The sequence below is a fragment of the Macrotis lagotis genome, chromosome 8 (assembly GCF_037893015.1).
Source record: "Macrotis lagotis isolate mMagLag1 chromosome 8, bilby.v1.9.chrom.fasta, whole genome shotgun sequence".
NCBI lineage: Eukaryota > Metazoa > Chordata > Mammalia > Peramelemorphia > Peramelidae > Macrotis > Macrotis lagotis.
The window spans coordinates 83,549,218-83,574,315 of NC_133665.1; the positions used below are offsets into that span (position 1 = coordinate 83,549,218).

General features: G+C 37.2%; 1 long non-coding RNA gene across 1 annotated transcript; it reads left to right on the forward strand.

The window, feature by feature from the left end:
* The first annotated feature begins 480 nt into the window (after positions 1-480).
* Positions 481-11,394, forward strand: LOC141495084 (uncharacterized). Its single transcript, XR_012470655.1, has 3 exons — positions 481-615; positions 786-849; positions 11,298-11,394. It is a non-coding gene; the product is annotated as an uncharacterized LOC141495084 (long non-coding RNA).
* The last annotated feature ends 13,704 nt before the right edge of the window (positions 11,395-25,098 follow it).

Sequence of the window (25,098 nt, forward strand, 5' to 3'; positions counted from 1 at the left end):
ACACACATACTTCACCCCCTAGTTATCTCCTGATGACCTTATAAATGGCTACTGTAATTATCTCTGTTTTTAGTCAGTATTCCTCAATTGCATTCCACTTGTACCTTAACCTAGCATTTCTTCCCTGAATCATGATACCTACCCTTTACACTGACTGTTAATAAAAAGTAGATTGATGTGAGGATAAATCTGCTTACACAAGCTCTGAATTGCGCATCTCTGAATTTTAAGCCCTTGTAAATTTATTATATTCTGACCTACAACTGTATTCTAGTCCCAGTTGTTAACCTAGACATAGTACCTCATGTCCTTGGTCAGGTTATCTCAAGGTTTATTATTAGGCAAGACCCTGAACCAGGCCATGGGAGGAGAGTTGGGCTTATTTATGACATCAGTGCTGACATTTGCATCATTCTGGGCTACCCTCTTTGTCTCTGACCATTCATTTAAACCTCCTTTGAGAAAGTAGGGCCCTAGAAAGTTTCCTGAGGTATACATTGTCCTAGAGTATTCCTGTATTCCAATATTGTTTAAAGGAGACATCAAACCCTGGAGCATCTGCAGTTGACAGTAGCTTCAGGACATAGACTAAAACTAGATTGAGAGATTAATTGGGTAAGAATTCACTATCAACTACTGTCTTACAGTGTATCATCACTGCCCCCCCCACAAAAATATTTTGCTCTAGCTCACCCTAAGAAATTACTGATTTAGAATTATATTAAATTTAAATTGAATTTATTATTGACTATGTCTTTTTCATGTTTAATTTCATGTTTATTTAGTTTGCTTCATAACCTTGGTTATGCTGTGCTCCAGATGATACAGGAGTCTGAAAATCACCTTAATGTATGTAAAACATTAAATAAAACTGCAGCAAATGTTCAATAACAAACCCCATGACTTCAAAACTGTGGTACAAACAGAAATGCTTAGACTTTCATGGCAATTAAAGGGAGAGAAGCATCTGGACAAATGGACTGAGTTCTCCATAGGCTCTTCTACTGACTTGCCGAGACACAGTCACCCTGTTTGTCTATGTCCTCACATATCTAATGGGCATCTGCCTCTGAGGGATGCTATGTAGGCTAATCAACTAAAAGACTGCCTATTTGTAGTTAGTGCAGAGTGAACTGAGCCAAAAGTCAGAAGAGCTGGCCTCTATTCCCTGATCTGCCACTCTGTGACCATGAGCTAATCAAGTTCTGTACTTCAGTTTATACCCTTGAAAAATGGAAAACATCATACTCTCACTATGTACTATAGGAGTGCAGCCAAATCCTATATAGAAACAAAACACACAGGATGTCTGGTTTTCTGAAGCTCATTTACATAAGCTGGAAAATTATTTTTTAACTAGGAAAGCCTAATTTCATAAATTGCATAAAGTTGAAATGGCCCCCAACAAAGAGAATATGGAGACAGTTTGGGTTTTTATGCAATTTGATTGTGGGCATGTAGCTACTCACCACATTTGGGGCCCTTAATAAATATAATTGATGGACTAATTCTTATGTATTAGTGGAATTCCCTCTTTGTTCAGAGTGATTTGCTATGCAAAATGTCAAAGTGTTCTAAAATCCTTTGGGGCATAGCTAACCAGAATTAGACAATACATTTAAACACATGAAGAAAGGCCTGAAAGTTACACATAGTACTAACCTTTGCACACACACTTTGGCCCATAGCTACAGGGTCATATTCAATGAGAAGGAAGATGATGCTTTCCAGGATGGTTGGGGAATGGAATATTCTGGTTACTCAAATATTCCAACTATGTTTCAGAATTGTGTAGCACATATAGATGACCAATTGTCAAATTATTAGAATATGATAATTAAATTATATAATATAATCATATATAATAAATTATAATTAAAACTATTCTAATCAAAACTGAATTTTGATGTTTCAGAATATACTTTAAAGTGTACCTCAGGTTCATCATTACATCTATATTTCAAAGAGTACACTTATATGAGTATTCTGACTACATTTGCCTTCCTTCTATGTTAATCCTGTTCTTGTCTTTCTGTTAATCTTCCATAGAGGACTGACCTGATGATCTGGATATTATCTTCTGGTTCTTCTAATATTCTCTCTCTCTCATTTTTGCAGCATGACCAGTTCAACCTCATTTTTTGCTCATGTATGTCCTTGCTTAGGTGTTTTATAGTCAATCCATTCCAATTTGATTGAATACAGAAATTATTTATTAAGTGACTCTTATTTGACTGAAAACGTATTCAAGATACAATGGTATAAATGAAGACAGCCTCAGCACACTAAATGTTCTTTATATTTTCCTGGGGGCTGGGGGGGAAACATTAAGTACACAGATAATCCATGACTCAAAAACGTTTATTAAGCACCTAAATAAGATATGTCAGAAACCATGCTGGGCTTTGGGGACACAAAGACAAAAGTGGGATAGCCTTTGTCTTCAGAAGATAAGTAAATCCAAATCATATACAAACTAAATGTAAAGTCATTTAGTGAGGGGAAAGACCACTAACAACTGGGAGAACAGGTAGTCCTTGTGAGGGAGTGATTGTAGCTAAATCCTGAATGGAGCTAGGAAATCCCAGAAGTACTGGTGAGAAAGAAGAGCATTCCAGGTATGGGAAGCAATCTATTCAAAGGAAAAGAGAGAAATTGGAATGGTTCTTCAGGAGAAATGGAGTAAACTAACTCTTTTAGAATTTAGAGTGCATGAGGAAGAAGAAAAACTAATTCAGGATAGAGAGAGGTTGGAGCTATCAGTCAGGGCTTTAAATGTCAAACAAGGAAGTTTGTATTTTAATCATAGGGCAATAGTGAGACATTGAGGCTTTTTTTTTTTGCAAGGCAGTGGGGTTGGGTGACTTGCCCAAGGTCACATAGCTAGGTAATTATTAAGTGTCTAATGTCGAATTTGAACTCAGGTCCTTCTGATTCCAGGGGTCAGTGCTCTATCCATTGTGCCACCACTTGGGGAAGCTAGGTGGTGCAGTGGATAGAGTCAAAAAGATGGGAGTTCTAATCCAGACTCATACACTTGACTTGACTCATACATACTTGACTCTTAACTTACAGGATCACTCTTGTGACCTTGGGCAAGTCACTTAACCCTGACTACCTTGCATCCAGGGTCATCTCCAATCATCCTGATACATATCTGGCCACTGGACCCAGACGGCTCTGGAGGAGAAAGTGAGGCTGGTGACTTAGCACAGCTGCCCCTCACTCAAATTCAATTCACGTGTTTGTCATGGCATCTCCTCCATGATGTTGCAGTCTTCTTTGAAAATGAAGGGCAAACATATTACTGTGTCACTTCACTACCCCCACCAAGGCTTCTTGAGCTGGAATGTAGCTTGGAATATCCTATTCATTAAGAATCAATAGATTTGATGGCTACATGGGGAATAGAGACCAGTTAGGAACAATTACAGTAGTTTAAGAGAGAGGTGAAAAGAAGTCTAAATTAAGATAGAGGTTGAGTAAAGAGAAGAAGGGATAGATAAGTGAAATATTCTAGAAGCAAAATAATTAAGATTTGGAAATTGGCTATGGATGTTGAATGGAGGATGACTCCAAGATTGCAAATTTGAATTGATTTTATAGATGGTGGTGCCTTTAAAAGAAATAGGGAATTTAGAGAATTAGGTTTGGGAGAAAAGAAGAGTTTTGCATTTGGTACGATTAAGTTTGAGATGTCCATAGGATTTAAATATAGAAATATCTACCAGGTTTATGGTAATTCAGGACCTGAGCTCAAAGGAGAAATAAGGGGGATGAATCTTTGGATTGGGGAATAATCTTCGTGGAGATAATAATTGAATTCATAGAAACTGAAGAGATCACCAAAAAGTGTATATAGAGAAAGGGGTCCACTAAAGGGTCCTCTACATAAGAAATGAAATATGAATGATAAGCAAAGGTAATTGAGGAAAGACCATACAGGTAGGACAACTAGGAAATAGTGACATCATGATAAATCAGGAGAAAGAACATATTCAGGAGAAGATGATTTGCATTGTCTAATGCTACTAAGAATTTTAGAAGGATGAAGACTGAGAAAAAGTCATTGGCTTAGCCATTAAGAAAGGGAATAATAGCAATGGAAAGAGGAGTCTCAGTTGATCAGTGGGAAAGAAACCTATTACAAGAGGTTGGGAAGGAAATTGTAGGTTAAAAAAGTGATACCAATAAATGCAGATGGTTCTTTCTTGATATTTGGCTATAATAGAGAGGACAGATAGAGTCTGATAACTTGAGGGAAGATTTCAGGTCAAATGAAGAATTTTTCAAGGATGGGGAAGATCTGGGGATATTTATAAACAACAGAGAAGGAATCACTATATCATCATTGATGTGTTACAACCTCTGTATAGTCATTATATGACTTTGAGTCACTTAGTAGATATATAGTGAAATTTCAACATCACTTTACAATTATGAAATAATTCAACAACTGTAATGCTCCAAAGACTCCTCCCAGATTCATGATTCTTGAGATAAATTATTTATCTCAAACCACAGTCTAACAGTCCCCCATAACTATTAACTTTCTCCATGACCAAACCAAAATAAAACATTTTACATTAGAGTAAAGCAAAGGTTCTTCTACTAAAACAGAACGCAAGATAGACAACTAAGAGAAATTTCCCCTATACACAAAGGGTACATATTCAGTCACAGAGTCTCATATCTTCAAGGGGAAAGAGAACACTTATAGTTAAGACAATTCACACTTCCCAGCTGTCAAACTGCTCTCCCTCAGCAACTACCAATGACTGCTTCCCTAAAGAGTCACTGATGTTATTTCACTGATCACTGATGATCATTTTCTGGGCTGTAATTGCAGCTGACTCCACTAAACTATTATTTCTCCACTGAAGTATACTGTCACATGCTGCTTCTCAGATGAACCATAGCTGCTAGGTGATCACCCCAAAAGGGGATGTTCTAACTCTTGTGAGTCAGCCCATGGAGTCAGGTCTTCTATTATTTTTGAGTTAGACCCACAGTTGTACTCAGCCAGTATAGTAAAAGACCTTAAAATAAATCTTATCTTTTTTTTTTTTGCAAAACAATGAGGTTAAGTGACTTGCCCGAGGTCATGCAGTTAAGAAAGTATTAAGAGTCTGAGGTTGCATTTGAACTCAGGTCCTCCTGACTCCAGGGCCTGGACTACCTACATGCCCCTAGGCTACCTTTTTGAATGACTCCACTTCAGAACCTTCTTTGGTTGACTTGATATTTAGTTGGAGCAAGTACACCTCCCATCATGCCCCTAGCATCAGGGTCATGCAAATCATCCTGGAATTTCATTAAGGGCAAGTTCAGTGGAATAATTTTGTCCTGCATTCCCCAACTGCCCTCAGATGCCTTTCATATACTACAAAAATTTATTGAGTACCATGAAATATGAAAATAAATGTTCTAGAAGCTAAGGGCGGTAAAAAAATTCAGACCAGATATCGTTCTTGTTCTCCTTTATAATCTAGAACCTCTATTAACTTGTTTTGCAAGGCAATGGGATTAAGTGACTTGCCCAAGGTCACACAGCTAGGTAATTATTAAGTATGTGAGTCTAAATTTGACCTCAGGTCCTCCTGATTCTAGGATTGGTGCTCTATCCAGTGCCCCACCTAGCTGCCTCCTAGAACTTCTATTAATGACAAAAAAATTATTACAGCAATACCTTTCATTTTCAAAAACTTTGTTACCAGTTACAGAAATTATATAGAAGGTGCTATATAAAAAAGATACATATATAGATATGTACTCCAAGGGATCACAAAATTGGGAGAAGAAAACTGAGCTATGGACCTAGAGTTAAGAAGACCTGAATTCAAATCCAGTCTTCATTCACCTACAAACTATGTGACCCTGGGCAAGTCCCATAACTTCTATTTATCTCAGTTTCCTTATCTGTGAAATGGGAATAATAATAGTACCTTCCTCCCAGGGTTACTGTGATCAGATGAGATAATATTTGCACAGTGCCTAATACATTGCAGGAGTTATGTTAATGCTGATTATTATTATTAACCATGGTACCAAAAATGACTATATGTTTAAAATTGAGCATATTTAAAATATAAATATTAATTAAATTCAATAGACCAGAAAATATAAAACATGTATTTCGGAGATGGGGCACAAGAGAATAAGTTTGCAATGAAAAAGGGAACCAGGTCTCACACTCTAAATATCCTATTTTTGGGGAACCAAATCAACTTACAATGCAATAAGAGTTCTGATTGATGTGCAGGGAGAAATGGGGATGGTGGCAAAGTAAGTTTCTTCCCGTACCTGTTGAAGATAGACTGGTTCTCTGGAAGAACCTGAACTCTACACTCTGTGATCTCTAATAAATTTTGGAATGTTTAATTCCAAATATTTAATATCTACAGGATAGCAAGTACCCTGCTTCCCCACCTTCTAGCTTCATATTCTTTCTCCTAGCCAAAGAAAAAGGGGGCATATTATGGTTTGCTGGTTGCATTGAAATCCCCACCCACTCTCATCCTACTGGCCTCAACCCTTGTCATTCTAAAAAAATAACAAATTGTATTTATCTTCAGGGCTAACCTTATACATAGCTAATCTCAAGTGTCTCCTTTAACCTCCTTAAATTTCTTCACCTACTTAAAAACTTGTTGAGTTCTTTTAACTTGAAATAAAATCTTTTATTTCCTAATAGAAAAAGGCTTAAAATGCAAACACTAGATCCATAAAACTCATGAAACCTATTCAAGCTAAAGTATAAGAAAGCAGTCAAAAGTATAAATACCAGAATATTTTCTATTTTGAGAAGTGGGATTGAGGTTTAGAGATTTAAAAAAAAAAACCTTCAAAAGGTAGTTAGAAAATATAATAAAGGGGAGGCTAGGTGGCGCAGTGGATAGAGCCCCAGCCCTGGAGTCAGGAGTACCTGAGTTGAAATCCAGTCTCAGACACTTAATAATTACCTAGCTGTGTGGCCTTGAGCAAGCCACTTAATCCCATTGCCTTGCAAAAAACTAAATACATACATACATACATATATATATATGTATATATATATATATATAAAATAAGGGGGGTATAGAGATGCTGAATACAAGTGTAAAATGGCATCTAGATAGGACAGTGGATAGAGTGCCAGCCCTGAAATCAGGAGGACCTGAGTTCAAATCCAACTAACTGTGTGACCTTGGGCAAGTCATCTAATCCTAATTGCCTCACATTTAGGACTATCTCCAATTGTTCTGATTCATATCTGCCCAGTGACTCTGAAGAAGAAAGTGAGACTGGTGACTTAGCAATCCATCCTCACTCAAATCCAATTCACGTGCATGGCATCACCTCCCAGGTGTCATGGTCTTCTTTGAGAAGGAAGGATAAACGTCATCATCATCACAAGTGTAAAGAACTGGAGCCAAGACTCATAGATAGAGCTAGAAAGAACCTTAGAAATTCCATAGTATAATCCTCTCATGTCACAGATGAGGAAACTGATATTCAAAGACTTGCCCAAGTTTCTCACAGGTTCACAGGTAGCAGAACTGGGAAATGAAGCCATATCTCTTACTTCCAGACCTAATGCCAATTCCATTACACAACCATTGCCTTTTTTTTGTTGGTCCTCCCCACCTGGGCATAGGCACAGCTTAGTAGGGACATTCCTGTTAAGTCTCAAGATGTCAGCAAAATAGCTATAAGATTACAAAATTGTTGTTTTTTTTAATACGGACAATGTTGTTACAAAGAAACTTTGTTCCCAAAGGATTCCTAAGCAATATATTACTGTACTCTATGTGTGCTGAAATAGTGATAAACATAAGAGTGGATAACAGAGAATATAATGTGTATGTGTATATATACTTAAAGAATTCTAGAATAGATTTCTTTTGACTACTACTGCAGTTTTGGAAGTGGACAGGGGGTGGTCCAGACCTCTGTTTTCATAGGTGTGAGGAAGTGCCTGGATCTTCAAGTGAGAGAGTTGCTTGAAGTGCTGAGAGGTTGAATGATTTGCCTGTGGTCATATGGTTGGCATGTTTCAGAGGGATGGTGTGAACTATTTCTTCTTGATTTAAAGGTTGGCTCTCCACCCCCACTACTTCTCCTATTGTACTGTATAGTACTATTGTGGAACAATTACTAGTTTTATTCTTTGTTATTAAAAAAAATTGCCTTTGGACACACAAAAATAACCAAAGATCATAAATTGATGTCTGTTATTAGGAAACAGAAAAATAATTAAACTGCTTTTGTTTCTAGAAGCCTGAAATTAATCCCAGAAATGTTTAAGGTGAACTGACTAGTTATTCTCTGAAGGTAGCATAGTTCAGTGAAATGAGCCCCCCTTGTTTTGGTGTGAGAAGACCTAGGTTCAAATACTGGATCATCTGCTTAATTAGCTCTGTCACTTTAGGGCAAGTAATTTCCCCTCTCTGGACCCCAGTTTCCTTATCTATAAAATGAGAGAATTGGACTAGATGGCCCTTTCAGATCTAGAACCTTTTGAAATGCCCTTCACATCAGAAAAGCCCAGAAATTACTTTGTATGTATTTTGTATTTAATTTTCTATGTCCATGTTATTTCTACTCCCCCTACTTTATAGGTTTAAATATCATCCCTATGTAGATGACTTCAATCTATACATCTATCATAAGTCAGGTGATCCCAGAGACATCTCAAACTCCACATGTCCAAAATAGAACCAATGAACTTTCTCACTTCAAACCCACTCCTCTTCCAGACTTCTCTAGTTCCGTCAAAGATCTTTTCCATCACCCAGTTGTGCAACCTTGGAATCATCTTCAATTTCTTATTGTAGCTAACTTCATATGACCAAATCAGTAGCATATTATCCTAGATTCTTTCTCACCATTCCCCTTTCGAATGTCTTTTTTTTTTTTAGGTTTTTTTTTTGGCAAGGCAATGGGGTTAAGTGGCTTGCCCAAGGCCACACAGCTAGGTAATTATTAAGTGTCTGAGACTGGATTTGAACCCAGGTACTCTGGACTCCAGGGTCAGTGCTCTAGCCACTGTGCCACCTAGCTGCCCGTGAATGTCTTCTTTACTCACAAGGCATAGCTCAGGCTCCCTTGGCACCTCTCACTTGGACTACTGCAATAATCTTCTAATTGGACTACTTGCCTCATCTCTCCCTATTCCAATCCATCTCCCATACAACTGCCATATTGATAAAGCACAGATCTGACCATGTTACTCTTCTAGATAATAAACTCTAATGGCTCCTTATTGACTCCAGATGAAATACAAAATCCTCTGTTTTGCGTTTAAAGTCCTTCACAACTTCGTTCCAACCTACCTTTCCAAACTTATTTTATGTGTATTTATATGTCTGTATGTGTGTATGCTTATATTATTTCCCCTATTAGAAAAGAAATTCTTGGAAGCTAGGAATTGTTTTGCCCTTGCCTTTGTATCTCCAGTTCCTAGAAGGATACTTGGCACATGGTAAGAACTTCATAAATATTCACTGAATTTAACTAAAATATTCCCAATCCATGACTCAGAAAAAATAGAAAGAAAAGATCTGCCTTTTTATTTCTGAATCATAAAGTTGAATAATAAGTTGACTAGCAAGACACATTCATTCATGTAAATTCTTCTCTCAGTGGCTAACTGAATTTCCAAAGGATAGGGATCATATCTAGAAGGAACATAGTGTAATACCATCCTCTCAATTTGGCTGAATATGGAACTTTTTAGGTTTGCAAAGTCCTTTATTTACATTATCTCAGTTGATTCTTGCAACAGTCCTGTGAGGTAAGTGTTAGAGATTTAATTATCTTCTTTTTACAAATGAGGAAGCTGAGGCTCAGAAAAGCTGTTACTTGCCAATTGGATCTGAAAGAGATAATAAATGGCAGACCCCAGGTGCAAACCCAGGTCTGTTATCTCCCTTTTATTATATATGCTTTCTTTGATATTCCTCCATCTGTGCCTAATGCCAAAATGAAGTAGGCACTCAACTAAATATTTGTTAACTAACCCCCAAACACATAGGAGCCCAGGGGCAAACTTGTATTTCTAACTGTATTAATTAAATGTGTTCATTTAGAAGCCACTGAAAATCAAAACAGTTATTAAAAAAATTGTATTGCTCTCACATAATCAGCTAAACTATTGAGAGTAGAATAAGGGTTTTTATACTCTGACTGATTTAAGAAATAACAAAGCAAGCTTACCAACATGAGAAACAGTATACCATAGTCTTAAATACATGTTGGACTATTCCAAAGTCATAAGTGTGACTTTGAAAACTTTTTTAAAGTTGTACTGTAAATTTTAAATGTACTGGGAAGAATCATGGAATGTAAGCTTTTTGAGGGTAGGAACTACATATTTTGTTTCTGTCTTTTATCCCTGGTGCCTGACATAGATGAATACTTAATAAATGTTCATTAAATGGAAATGAATCAATGTATTTAGGTAATAGGTCATTTGATATAACTAATAAAACTAGGATATTTATTAGTATAGCTGTCAGCTTGAAAGGAGTATCACAATAACCAACACAATATTAAATATTATCATTATTACAATGGTTGCTTCAAAGATGTGTGATTTCATTGTTGTGGATAGTCTCCTAACCAATGGAGATGACAAATTTTCTGACTTTTAATAAAAGGAGTTCCTGTGTCCAAAAAAACTAAAATACTTGGTAGCCAAGATTTTGGTCATGGAGTTCTGGAAATTTAATTTGAATTGCCCACAGGCAAGGGACATGTAACTGATGCTGGGGACATTCTCAAAAAACCAGGACAGGACATGCTTGATCCTGTCCTGTTGTTGGTATAGCCTTTGGGAATTCAGGGTCACTGACATGCCATGATGAAGCAACACAGTAGGATTTTAATGGAAGACTATTATAATCATCATCATCAAAATAAATGCCATTATCTAAGGAACTAAGAAAGTTTCACATAAATTATTTGGCCACCTTACCAAACTGGTTATCAAATCATGTTCAGGCACCAAATTAGAAGGCTGTTTATCTTGAAACTTGGCCTATTTCAAGATTTTTATCTCAATAATATACTTGGCCAATAAAGCTCACTCTATTAGCAATTACCCAAATTTACGTAGTACATTTACATTAAGTCAATTTCATCATCTTGTTTTTTCTACTCTTATGAAGTTAGATAGAAAAATGCCATTATCTACAGCTTGTAATTAGAAAAACTAAGGCATAGAGATTAAATTATGTTGCCAAAGGACAGTGATATTGAAGTCAGTTGTAGAGTTGGGACTAAAATTCAGTTTTCCATATTCATTGTTATTTCAGATTCCAGAAATGGTGAAGCCAACTGTCAACATACATCTCAAAAAATATTCTAAATGGAAACAGAATTTGAACTAGAGAAATAGAAACTTCAATTGCACAGATGGTAGGATATAATACATGTATAATATAGAATATATACATGCCTAATACCTTAAAATACAATACTAATAATTATAATATAACTAATATGTATATTATGTTAGTAGTATATTATTATTTGACATGTATAATTATTTCTATTCTATTCAGACAGAAATATATCTTTGATTATAAATGTAGATACATATAGTCTTCCATATTTATTTTTTTGTGGGAAATTATACAAGTATGGTGCCAAACTCAAATAGAAAGAAGGGCCACTAAACTGGACATAAGAATTCTTACAGGGTTACTATTGACTTAGCTCTTAAAAGTCATGTTATATATGTTTTTTTTTTTATCATTTTTGTTAAGCTACACTGGGGAATACTACTGTGTTTTTTTAGTTGTTGTGTTTTTTTGGGGGGGGTTGTAAGGCAATGGGGTTAAGTGACTTGTCTAAGGTCACACAACTAAGAAAGTATTATGCATTTGAGGTCATATTTGAACTCCTGACTCCAGGGCAGTACTCTATTCACTGTGCCACCTAGCTGTCCCCTGCTATGTTTTTTGACACCTCTATCTTATACCTTGGGCTATTCTGTAAGCTATTTACTTCATGTAACTGTATTTTAGATAGAGAATATACCAAAGAAGTTGGCAATGATAACAGTGTCATAAAGTCATCAAGAGTTGCATGGTGGCTCAGTAGATAGAGAGCACTGCTCTTGGAAACAGAAAGAATTGAGATCAAAGACACCAGTGGCCTGACTTCAGGGCAAGTATCTGTTTGCCTCAGTTTCCTTTAATATAAAAAAGGGAATCATAATAGCACCTGCTGCCCAAGGTTGTCATTAGGAAGAAACAAGAAACTATTTGTAAAAAAGCACCATCACACTTTTTTTTAAGTCTTTTTCTATTAGCTATGTCTACATCAGAGATTAAATGAATGATAAAAATATTTATTAAGCAATTATTAGGTGTGAAGACATTGTGCTAAGCACTAGGGTAGCAAAGAGAAATGCTTTCCAGGTGTTCACATCCTAATTAAGGGAGAAAATACATAGAGGAAGGTCTGCTAGAGTGGGGATGAAAAGGACCTTTTTTTATGCCTTTCTAGTTTCTGGTACAGGAAGCTGGACAAAGACTTTGTCTGCCTTTCTCCAGAAGTGTCTGGCAGTCAGACGCTTGAGCCTACTTGGTTCATGTTTGGCCTCTGACAACACTCACTGGTGGGGTGACCCTGGGCTAGTCACACTCTGTAAGACGATAAATTGCCAAGATGTTGATCTGCTTTTGTAATGTAGTGCCTCACCCAGATGAAATCACAGGTCCAGTCTGTCCCCACCCTCTTCCCCAAAAGACATGAAAAAGTAGAGAGACCCAGTCATGATGTGTTCCTGGAGGTTGGGCAGTGGGGGTGGGAAACAAAGGTCACAAATCAGTTAAACCTGAATTTAAACCTTCCTCAGACACTCACTAGCTGCCTGGCCCTGACAAAGTCACCGGTAGCCTCTGCCTGACTCTTGCTTCTTCATCTGTAAAATGGGCATCATAATGGAACCTACCTTTCAGGGCTGTGGCAAGGTTTGAAGGGGTGATATTTGTAGGACTTTGCAAATTCGAGCTAATAGGATGATAAAGTCTCCCCAGTTTTCTCTAGCCATTCCAGTCCTCATTCCTGGTTGAGAGCAGAAGAAGCTTAAAAAGCTTTCTCCACCTGAACTTCTTTCTCCCATTTCAGTTTTTCACTGAGGGAGCAGAGGGATAGGTGGAGAAAAAGTGTCAGCCTACCTGGGGGTGGTGAGAAGGAGTTGTGCTTACTCTAGGACAAGAGACCAGATCTTGCCTCTAACCCCTTACTGTTTCCAGGACCCCTGAAGAAGTCACTTCAACATGCTGTGCCTCAGTTTCCTTATTTGTAAAATGTGGGTGCGGTGGGGGGAGGATTGGAGAAGGCGGGCTCTGAGGCCTCTCTGACTAAAGACCACTTCTGGACCCATGTGAGAGATCCCCTCAGGACTCAGAGCAGTGGTTAGTCCCTAGAACCTTGGCTTGGACAGTACTTATCTTCTGGGGGTTGCCTGGCTGAGGAGAAGAATGTCATACACTATCACTGCTACAGTGTCTGAATGAGGAGACCCTGCCCCAGGCCGGTCTGATGTCTGGTGGCTCCCCCAGTGGAGGGAGGCTGGAGGAGCCAAGTCCAGGAGACCACATGGGTGGGTGAAAGTGAAGTCTAGGCAACAAGTCAATAAGCTTAAATGAAGGCTGGGAGAGGTGGGGGTTGGGGGCTGAGGGTAGGGGTTGGAAATACAGTTAAAAGCAAAAAGCCCCTTTCCTCAAGGAACTTACATTCTAATGGAAAAGACAAAAGGGAAAGCCACTGAAAGTGGGAAAACAAGAAAAAGACAATGGAAGTAGGAGAATAAGACAATGAAAGAAAAAACAAGAGAAGGAAATGAGGGAAGGGAAAAGGGGGGAAGAAAATGAAGGAAAAAAGGAAGGAAAAAAATAGTAGTTTCACTGTATCCCATCCTGAATTTCTCACACTGGAAGTACCCTCTGTCCCCACAATTTCTCCATCTGATTGACTGGGCCCTCCCAGAACTTCTAGGAGGGTGCCCAAGCCAAAATCTTCTTTTCTCTTCAGACTGCCTCATTCATTTTATTTTTTCCAATTAACTAAAGTTTATTTTCTCTCTAAAAGATTGTGGCTCCATGGAAAACATAGGATTATTTATGAAAATTTCCAACTTTTTCCTATTCTAAGGAAATATCTTTGTTCTTTTATTCATTCATTCATTTTTTTATTTTTGCAAGGCAAATGGGTTTAAGTGGCTTGGCCAAGGCCGCAGAACTAGGTAATTATTAAGTGTCTGAGACCGGATTTGAACCCAGGTACTCCTGACTCCAGGGCCGGTGCTTTATCCACTGTGCCACCTAGCTGCCTCCATTCATTTATTTTTTAGGGCTAAACTATTCTCCATGAGAATACTCAGAGACTGGGGAAATCTGAAGAGGCAGACACAGTAGAGGAAAAAGTCAGAAAATCCACTCAGAAGTTCTCCTCCAAGTAGGAGAGTCTTACTAACCATAACTCTCTTGCCTAGTGGATACTGAATAAAGCATTAGGGGACCCAAAATGAAAACTGGGTAGTTGAAGATCAGATGGAGCAATGATGGTATTTCCTACAGGAACAGCTGAGAATCAGCTGAATGAGCATGACTGGCAGAAAATACAACACAATGAGCATCAGCCAGATAATAGGTATTTATGAACCACTTACTACCTACATTATAAGATACTGGACTAAGTGCTAGGGATACAAAGAAAGACACAAACAGTCCCTGTCCTCAAGGAGTTACTTCTAATAGAGAGAACAGCATGTAAATAAGTAGATAGAAGATATAGAGAGAGTGTACAAGGGAGGGGAAGGCATTAACACTAGGAAAAGGGTCCAAGTGCCAGATAATTAGGAGCTCTACCATTAGAAGCAGGCACCTCTTAGAGCAGTGAAGTTCACTGATTTGACTGTGCAGACAGGTACCTGGCTACATGTATTCTTAATGTACATAGGCTCCCACGTGATCCTTATGCATGTCTCTTCTTCTCAATGAGGTCAGAAGGACTTTAAGGAGAGTAAGCCCAAAGTAATGGGAAAATGCTATCTTGATACCTTCATTATTTATTTATTTAATAATTTTTAGTTGTTTATTTTTCAAACAACATGCAACAGTAGTTTTCACCAATCTTTTTTTTTTCTCTTTTTACTTTTTGCAAGGCAATGGGGTTAAGTGACTTGCCCAAGACTACACAGCTAGGTAATTAAGTGTCTGAGGCCGGATTTGAACTGTACTCCTGATTCCAGGGCCAATGCTTTATCCACTGTGCCACCTAGCCACCCCCACCAATCCTTTTTTATTACAAGGTTTTCCTTTTGTCTCCCTCCTTTCCCTTCCCCTCCCCCAGAAAGCAATCTAATATAGACTCTACATTTGTAATTATGCTAAACATAGATCTATATTAATCATGTTGTGAAAGAAAAATCTTGATACTTTTATTACTATATTTTCTTAAATTCTTTGTTTTAAATTACATATGTCCTCTAGATAATAGAAAAAACAATTTTGAAATATGATGATGGCTCATGATCTATGGTTTGAAGGTTATGACCCACAAAATACTGAGAACTAAGAAAGCTTTGGGGGAAGGGAGAGGAGTTCAGTGAGTCAGGGGGCCCAGGTGTGACCTATGTCCTAACTGTAAGTTTGTAAAGGATAGAAACCATAGTTTGTTCTTTGTACAATATAAGTGGTTGGTGAGTCTTTGATAAATACTTGTTGAATGAGCTTTAATAGTATGAATAAAGGTGAGAAATAAATTTGTCCATATCAAAGCTCTTAACATAATGACTGGTGCAGAATAAATGCTTAATAGATGCTTTATCTATCTACTTAAATATAATTTGAACTGAGTTTCCTAACATGGACAAAAGATGATATCAAAAGTGCTTATTTGATGACATAATACCAGGTTCATAAATATTATAAACAAGACATAATTTCACTTCAATGAGTTGAAAGATAGGTAACAGATACTATAATCTATATTTTCTGTACCAGATGAATCAAATAGGTTGCATTAAAAATATTTCCTGAAATAATGAATTGTTGAAGATGAATTGAAAGACAAAGAGTATCTAATTGAATTCTCATGATTACCCCCAAAATGATTAAGATAAAGATTATCCTACTCTAAGTTGAAATTTGAAACACTGAAAATGTGTTTAAAGCAGAAGAGCAGTGAATAGAAAATTCCTCAGAAAGTAAAGTATATTGCAAAACAAAGTTGAATTTTATTTTTTCCTATTGCCTTTCTTTACCAAAATTTTTCATTTTTATCTTTCATTTTTAATCCTTTTTCCATCACATAAAACAAATATTTCTACACATAAACATCCTTAAGTTACTATTACTATATTATGAATCTATTCAACAGTTATTTATTAAGTTCTCATTGTAGACTGAACATTGTGGTACATTAAATAAACATGGTTCTGCCCTCACATAGCTCACAATATAGATGGATAATGAAACACAAAAAGATATAAGTATTATATGAAAAGTGCATTAGTTGAGTGTGAAATCAATCAATATGTGAGGTATATTGGGAAAGGTGTACTTTACCTGCATTCTGATGGGTGTATCAAATACAAAGAAGATAACTATATTGTACAATATTATCAATCAACAAGCATTGACAAGTGCCTACAAGAACCAAGAATGGTGCTATATTCTGGGGATAGAAACACAAATAATGAAACAATCCCTACTCTCAGGGAATTTATATTCGAATGAGGAGTCAAGAATTTGCAAATAGAGAAAGCATAGGTGTAAATAAATAGAAGAAAATAGTCTGAGTACTGAATGAAATGCAAAACACTAGACTAGAGGAAGAACTCTGGCATGTTCAATGAATCCTCTGTGGAGCTTCCACTCAGAAACACAGATAAAAATCACATTGGATTGAAAGATATGTACAATAAACTATTTATCAATGAAAATACTACATATGTTGATGAGAACATAAGTTCACTGAAATATTAAAATCTTCATCACAGTCATGGACCTTAGGTGGAAACAGTACACTTGGAGATTTATAATAGCCTTTACAATATTTTCTGAACTTAGCTTTTACAGCCAATGTTTATTTTGTTGAACTGTATTTTATCTTGGTATCCTTATTTAATATTTTAAACAAAAGAAAAGTTTGAGTTAAAAAAATTCTCAGGCCGCTAGGTGGCGCAGTGGACAGAGCACCGGCCCTGGAGTCAGGAGTACCTGAGTTCAAATCCAACCCCAGACACTTACTGATTACCTAGCTGTGTGACCTTGGGCAAGCCACTTAACCCCATTGCCTTGCAAAAAAAAAACCTAAAAAAAATTCTCAACTTCATTCAGCATTAGAAGCATGAGTTGCTTCCCCATATTTCTACCCATGCTACCCATATTTTGGTTCTTTGGGAATCTTATTTTTTGCAAAAGGGATGAAACATGCTCAGGGTTGACCTACCTGATTTATCACATGTGGTTTAATGCTTAAAGAGCTTGGTATATGAAAGAAAAAGCTAAGCCCGGGTGGTGCCTTGATCCCTTCTCCTGCTTAGTCCTGACCACAGAGTCAAGTGCTATGTTAGTTAAAAAGAAGGGACAGTTTCTATCTTGTTTTCTTTTGACAGATAGTTCTTCCATAATGAAACAGGGTGGGGGGAGTGGGGGAATAATATTTAACTAGGTGAGCTTGGACCTGGGCCTCTGGCTTCCTTTTTTTCCTTTATGTTGCTCTTCTGAGCATAGGTAATGGAACAAAAATCTTGAGATGGGTATGTCTAAATTTGGAGGAAGCCTTGTGAGTTTGAGAGGACCAGAGTTCTCAAGTTAATCGATAGGAGCTGAGTGGTGAAAGAGGATATTCTGCATGAGAGAAATGGCAGAAATTCAATATCTCTTCAGGCTTGGTAAAAGACAGACCTGGAGGAAATTGTTAGGACAGTGCAAAGTATAGGTGAAAAACAAAAATGCCTATTCTGCACTTCTGCTAACTATATTAACTCGATATTTTAAGGATCAACCTTCCTGGAAATTGTTAATAATAGTTTTGGTATTTAATTCTTCTTGTTAAGTTGTCTGTCCCTGTATGCCCATAAATGTTGTGTGTTTGTGTGTGTGTGTGTGTGTGTGTGTGTGTGTGTATATATGTGTGTCAAACATTTCTTTTGTGTGGAGGAAATAGCTTTCTTATTTTTGATTCATGCTGTATTTGAGTACTTTGGTATGCCCCTCTTTGGCAAGGCATGAACCAAAACCTAACCTATAAGTAATTTTTTCCTGACCTTCAGGGTAGGGGGATTAAAAAAAAATCAACCCTCTCTCATTAGTGATCAGGTTTCTCCAGGACTAACTTTTCTATGTGGTTATACATAAGAATCCAGAGGGAGGGGGCTTCTTGGTAAATGACAGAAAATGTACAGTGCCCCCAGTTGGTTTTTTGTTAGTGCTAGATTTTAATTTGCAAGGAAGCATATAGTGTATGTATATATACATATATATGACCAAATGTTAATTTTGTATAATGTCTTTCAAATTTTCATGACAATCTTTAACTTTTACACCTCTAATTAAGAGTTATGAAGACACAGAATAATCTGGATGAAAGGAGGAAAAATACTGAGGTTAGCACCTATAAAATGTTTTTTTTTAAAGAATATGATTTTTAGGTCAAGAAAACCTAAGGAAGTATTAGGCGTACAAAACTTCTACATTTTCAGGAAGTCATGTATCTTATCACAAAGAGCAGGAAGTCTCAACAAGTTAAAGAGACTTGATCTGGGGATTTTTGTGATGAAATAGAGGGCCATTGCTCTAAGAAATTTTACAGTCCCAGAGATCTGTAGTGGGGTAAGGCTGAGGTTAGGGGGAGGGCTGTGGATCTGAATGAAAAGACAAATGGCAAGGACTATATGGTCTCCCTTGTGGTTTTGCACAAACATCAGAGCATTTCAGAATGTGTCCTTTAGTCTAGTCACATGCATAAATCCCATTAAAGCTGGTAGAAGTTTGATGCAGACAAGAGCTGTGCATCATCTTCCATGTGCTTTTTGTTAAATAATATGTCAGAATATCAGAAGTCCTGAGTTATAATGGTCCAGGCTGGAATGCTGAATCTTCAGCTACATATGCCTAGCAGCTACAATTTCATGTTTTTTTGAAAGACTAATCCAGGCATTACATTATTGTCAGTGCCTCCCAAAATATTCTTTGCCAATTATTCTGCATGTTTTCAAAGGTTCTCTTAGTACAGGTATTTCCTGTTTCATTTCAATATTAATGATAAATGATAGGCTTTTGAAGGTTTAGAGGATGAAATGTAGTCCAAAAGACTTCCCCCCCCCAAAAAAAATTGGATAGGCATTGCCTAAACTGTTCCAACAGTTTTCTTTCTCTCAATTTGAAAAGGTAATTATTTTTTTCCATCATCATACATTCTTGAAAACTTGAAGAATCTATTCTGGGAGGCTCTGTTGTGGGCTAGGACTCTGGGATGCAGACCCTGGACAGCTTGAGTTATTCTCTTTTCTTCCCATACCCACCCTCACTCCCACCCCCACTCAGTCCATGGTGAGTCCAGTCTCTGAGTTACAGGCTCAGGGAGAATTGAATTGGCTCATCTCTAACTTTTCCTAACCCCAGTGTTATGTGATGGAACAGACCCAGGGCAGTTTGAGTTAATTTTGCCCCCAGGTGGATTGATCGAAAAACAAACTGTGGGCCTCTTAAGTAGTATATATGGACTGCATTATGTACTGAGCAGTAGGCTTCAAAGACCTGGAACCGCCTTGCCCTCCACCCTTAACTTCCTTTTTAGTGGCCTGGTAACTCCTAGAGCTGCCCTCACCTCCTCCAGGGCTTCTTTTATCTGGAAGTATGGTTTTACTAAAGCAATGGATTATCAGAACCCTTAGGCTACAAATGATCCATTACCCCAGCCAGGGTAGGTTGACTTGTAAAATTTATTTAAATTTTGTAATGATTCTTCCCCCCCCCACACACACACAATGAATAAAGCCTCTCCAAACTAAAGAATTCCTGCTCATTCATATTTATGTTGTTCTTAATTCTCCTCCCTACCCTGTTTCAGACTTTCTTAGGACTATAAAATCATGCCTCTCATCCAAAGGCTACTTCCTAGCCCTTCTTCTATTAATTCCTCCTGGAACCTCCATTTTGTGAAGGGACTCTGTATTGCTGGCTTTCATTCCCCTGCTGACCCATTTCCTTATTTTAATTCCCCCTTCCCCTGCTCCCTTTTGAGTACACTAGAATGTAAGCACGTAGAATGTAGAATAGGGATTGTCTGTCTTTTTTTAAATTTTATTTGTAATCTCCAGAATTTATGCGTACATAGTAAATACTGAATAAATGTTTGTTTCTTTGCTTTCTTGCTTACTTCCTTCATTCCTTCCTCCCCTTCCATCCATCCATCCATCCATCCATCCATCCATCCATCCAGTCATCACACTATGAAAGGATTCTTTTTTTTTAATAGTTGAACAATAGTTAACTTGTGTTGCTGTCGTTGAATTTCTTTGACCAAAATGAAAGATGGGGAGTAGGAAGGAGGCATAAATCACCAAAACTTTGCTTGATCTTTTTTTTTTTTTTTTTTTTTTTTTAGTTTTTGCAAGGCTATGGGGTTAAGTGGCTTGCCCAAGACCACACATCTAGGTAATTATTGAGTGTCTGAGGTCAGATTTGAACTCAGGTACTCCTGATTCCAGGGCCGGTGCTCTATCCACTGCTCCACCTAGCTGCCCCTGATCTTTTTTTTAAAGAAAGATTTTATTTATTTTGAATTTTACAATTTTCCCCTAATCTTTTTTTTTAATTTATTTTTAGGTTTTTGCAAGGCAAACAAAGTTAAGTGGCTTGCCCAAGGCCACACAGCTAGTAGGTAGCTAGGTGTCTGAGGTATTTTCCCCTAATCTTGCTTCCCTCCCACCCCACTACCCCCCAACAGAAGGCAGTCTGTTAGTCTTTACATTGTTTCCATGGTATACATTGATCTGAGTTGAATGAGAAAGAAATCATATCCTTAACGAAGAAAAATAAAGTATAAGAGATAGCAAAATTACATAATAAGATAACGGTTTTTTTAAAAAGGTCTTTGGTCTTTGTTCAAACTTTGTTCAAACTCCACAATTCTTTCTCTGGATACAAATGGTATTCTCCATCACAGATACCCCAAAATTGTGCCTGACTGTTGCACTGATGGAATGAGCAAATCTATTAAGGTTGATCATCACCCCCATGTTGTTGTTAGGGTATATAATGTTCTTTGGTTCTACTCATCTCACTCAGCATCAGTTCATGAAAATCCTTCCATGCTTCCCTCAATTCCCATCCCTCCTGGTTTCTAATAGAATGAATAGTGTTCCATGACATACATATACCACAGTTTATTAAGCCATTCCCCAATTGAAGGACATTCACTTAATTTCCAATTCTTTGCCACCACAAACAGGGCTGCTATGAATATTTTTGTACAAGTGATATTTTTAATCTTTTTCATAATCTCTTCAGAGTTTAGACCCAGTAGTGGTATTGCTGGATCAAAGGATATGCACAGTTTTGTTGCCCTTTGGGCATAGAGAATCTGTGATCTTAACTTTACTTGTCCTCTGATGACAGACAGTTCATTGCCCCTGAAACCTTTCTAGCTTGGTAGGCTCTCCCTAAAGATTGTATTCCTCTAGCATAGACCTTAAACATTTGAGGTCATCAAGGCCCTTGAATGAACTTTCTGAAGAAGAGGAACAAAAATTGAAGTTAAAATAATTGTTAGGAGAGGCTAATTTGTTCAGCATCAATTCAGTTATAAATGGAATGCTCCACAAACCAGTGATTTCATCTTTTTCTCTTAAGGAGATTATGTGTATAAAAAATATGTTACCTTAGGATACTCAAGATCCTAACTACTAGAGAGAATATTTTAGTGCATTGAGTGGTTGGATCTTCTATAAAAGGCTTAACAAAGAGCATAAAAGGGGCAGCTAGGTGGTGCAATGGATGAGCACTGGCCCTGGAGTCAGGAGGACCTGAGTTCAAATGTGACCTCAGACATGTAATAATGACCTAGCTATGTGACCTTGGGCAAGTCACTTAACCCCATTGCCTTGTGGGGGAAAAAAATCCAAAAAACAAAGGACATAGAAAAGGGACACAGAATGAGGTATATATGGACTAAGTCCAAAATTGATGAGCTTGTTGTGATTTAGTCATTTTTTCCACTATATCTGATTCTTTGTGACCCCATTCTGAATTGGCAAAGACACTTGAGTGATTTGCCAGCTCATTTTATAAATAAAAAAAAAAACTGGGGCAAGCAGGGTTAAGTGACTTGCCCAAAGTGACATAGCTAGTAAGTGTCTGAGACCAAATCTGAACTCCATTCTTTCTGACTCCAGGCCCTGCATTCTATCTACTGTATCACCTACCTGTCCATTGATAAAGGAGATTATAGAATTAGGAGAAATAATAAGATTACATTAGGGGGTAGAGAACAACTATTTTCATATGCTACACTTTTTTTTTTTTAAGGTTTTTGCAAGGCAAATGGGGTTACGTAGCTTGCCCAAGGCCTCACAGCTAGGTAATTATTAAGTGTCTGAGACCAGATTTGAACCCAGGTACTCCTGACTCCAAAGCTGGTGCTTTATCCACTACTCCACCTAGCTGCCCCATATGCTACACTTTTTCAAGAATCTAATTTGAAAATTAGAATACTGGAAATTGGAAAAAAATCAAACATGAATGAAAGGTTGAATTTTTTTCTTAATATAGAAATATTTCAAGAGTCAGATGGAAAGTCCTGAGAATACCCCTGAATTTTTTTCATAGAATTAAGTTTTAAATTCTTCTTGTTTTAAGGCTTTCTGTCCTAATACTTCTTTCCTTAAGCCCACTTTGTTAAGGATCAGTGATATTCATTCTGACTCACAATAATGACTGATGGCAAGCCCAGCAAGAACAGGAACATAGAAAGCCCATCTGGTACCATGTTTGAAGCTATTTTCTCTAGATAAATTTCCTGGTCCAAAGGTTTCAGTAGGTTCCCGAGTTATACCCAGGCCTGAGGGGCCCTGTCCTCAATGTAGATTTTCTTTTCATCTAGTCATCTTCAATTAAAGGCAGCTAGATGGTGACATGTATAGATCAGTGGGTCTAGAATCAGTAAAACTTCCAGAGTTCAAATGTGACCTCAGATACTTTATAACTGAATCATCCTGGGTAAGTCACTTAGCCTCTTTTTTGCTTTAGTTTCCTCATCTACAAAATGAGGATAATAGTAATAATGACACCTCTCTCTTAGGGTTCTCTGTGAGGATCACGAGATAATTTTAAAGCTCTTAGCACAGTGTCTGAGAGATAGAATGTACTATATAAATGCTGGTATAGACAAGATAGATTATTCAATGGATTAAATTCAATCATGCAATAACTCATCCTATTTTTAATACTTTTATAGAGGATAACTCAATTCCAAGAAAGAATGAGAACAATCTACAATGTAGGTGATATGAATTCTTTTAAAAGCCATTTTGTATTATGTGGAATGGTTTCAAAAAAATTAGAAGTCTGTACAGCATTTTGGTCACAAAGAAAGAGGACAACTTTGAACAACATGAAATGGTAAACAAAATAAAGAGAAACATTTAGCAGCTAAACTAAATGAGTATTATATCATATTTTTACTAAAATGCTCTGTTTCTTCAAGCAACATTTAGAGATTTGGATGCAGTTAGCTGTTGAGCTGTTTCTATGTACAATGAAATTACTTGAATAGCTTGTCATAGCAGCTTGGTTCATTGGCAAGGAGTTTTACATGCTGAGAAAGAGGAAGAAAAGTTGTAATGATTAAAAAGACATTCAAGTGCTACTTCTGCCTCTCACTGGTTTACTTTGGACAGCCTGTGTCTTTTTTCTTTTTTTTTTTCAGCTCCTAATATTTGGGAGTGTGCTTGAGAAAATAGAGTTTCAGGAAAAGCTAAGAATGACCTCTTTTTGGCTGAATCATTCTGACTTTTAAACTGTATGTCTTAAAGGAGTATGATAAGAGTTCAGTATTTATATCCTCTTCCCCCATCCTCAATAGCAAGGAAAAATATGATTATGCTTGTTTTTATTCCTATAAGATAAATATGGTATCCACTTGCTGTACAAGAATGATGTACATTGGATGACCTCTGGGGTCTCCTCCAACTTTGAGGTTTTGTAATTCTTTCATATGTACATCATTTCCCCCTCTAAGGATCTGCTTGCCTGTTTTCTCACTCTCCTATCATCCACTGAGGCTACGAGAGATCTAAAGGTCTCTGGTCTTAACTAGAATTATCTCAAAGATTATATCTGGATATATGAAAACAATTATAAGGACAATCAACCTATTTGTATATTATTAACAAATTCAACACCAAATATTCTCAGTTATTTCCAAAGGCAAAAATTTCTACACAACTGAATAAGGAAAACACTGGCTTCTAGAGTCAAAGGACCCTGCTTCTGGTGCCGACCACCTATGTGAACTTAGATGAGTCACTTAACCTCAGTGGGCCTCGGTTTCCTTCTCTGAATAATAAGATTTAACTAGATGATTTCTGAGGTCTTCTAACTCTATATCTGTTGCACCTCTAATTTATTTTCTTCAACTTCCCCTCTCAGCTTTAAATGACATAACCCTTTATAGCTAGCTCATTTCTCTGCTAGAGGCTTCCAGTTCTTTTCAGTGTCTCTAGTCTTTTAATTTAATGAACTGTGTCCCGTTCCCCCCCACCACCTGATTTCTTTGCCCAGATGTCTTAACTCCTTGGCCATTTATAAGCCTGGAGCTGTGTATCACTGCCACTCTTATTCCTCAGCTCCTGTTGAAGAGCAGCTGCTCAGGACAAAGCAGATGCAAAGCTAAGACAGCTCATTATAGTCATTCTCATTCTCCTGCACTTTGCCCTAGGTAAAACCAGTTTTACTATTCTGCTACACACACTGAAATTTTCAGTTGCTTTTTCCAACTATTTTGTCCTCCTCTCATTACTAAGACTCTTGTCAGATTTCTCACTGAAAAATATTTTAAAAATCATTAGCCATGATTCATCTATACCTTCCT